This window comes from Puma concolor, chromosome D1, assembly GCF_028749965.1.
Source record: "Puma concolor isolate L17-30 chromosome D1, mPumCon1.1.hap2, whole genome shotgun sequence".
Lineage (NCBI taxonomy): Eukaryota > Metazoa > Chordata > Mammalia > Carnivora > Felidae > Puma > Puma concolor.
Genome location: NC_141676.1, coordinates 29,679,614 through 29,680,672, shown reverse-complemented (window position 1 = coordinate 29,680,672; position 1,059 = coordinate 29,679,614).

Sequence of the window (1,059 nt, the reverse complement as noted above, 5' to 3'; positions counted from 1 at the left end):
CTGTGTATTTGAAATGGGGATTTCTCTCTTTTCCTGTTTCAATATTTAATACAAAGCAGATATGTTGAAACAATGCAAAGTTAGAAAACTAAAATAAGGAGGAAACTAACGCTAGCTTTCCCTAGTTTCTGTATGTAATACAAATAATAGAATTTTTTTCCTCCAAAATGAAGCAAACACTGCCACGAGGCATACACATCGCTAAATGTGTGTTTTTAAAAAAAAAAAATATATATATATATATATATATATACGTACACCAAACATTCTACAATATTGATGCACCTATGATTGCATAGTCTAAAAATATTTCTAAACACAGTTATGGTATAAAAACATTGATTTCAACTCTGTTTTTGTTGTTATTAAAGTAGTAATATCTTATTCTTGATTTTTACATACCGTCACTGTTAATGTCAGTTGTGGTCATTTTAGGGCCTGGATGTTCTAGGAAAACCATGTATAATGTCCTCATTTCTTTATCCCATTCTCCTGTAGTGTAATGAATATTTTACATAAAACATTTTGGGCATCCTTAAGTACTTTTTTAAATGAAATACTCCATGTTTGTGACAGGTAAGGCTGAACATTTTTATTTTGTTTAGAGCAAATTCATTTTAATGAAATAAAGCATAATATTGAGAATTTAAAACAGTCCTATACAGTGCCCACAAACACGTTTCAAAGCAGAATAAAGAAAATGTCGTTAGAACTGCCCATAACAGTGCTTGTGATCCTAATTTGCGTGCGTTTGTGTGTATAGGAAATCCGAGTTTTTCAGTTACTGTTATTCTGTTATTTTATTCTACGTTTCTATCAAAATACTCACCTATGCTCCATCTTCCCATAGCTTATGAGTGTACATGAATTTCAATAAATATAAATTACTGTTTAAAAGAGTAAAGAATGGCTACTTTATGTCTCATTGTTCTCTCTTTACAATATACTTCAAAATCTCTCTCTCTCTTTTAACGAATCCCACCGCAGCTGTTTCCTCTCACTTCTATATGAAAGTGAATGGCAAATGCCATTCAATTTAAAGGAACTCAAGCACAGAGA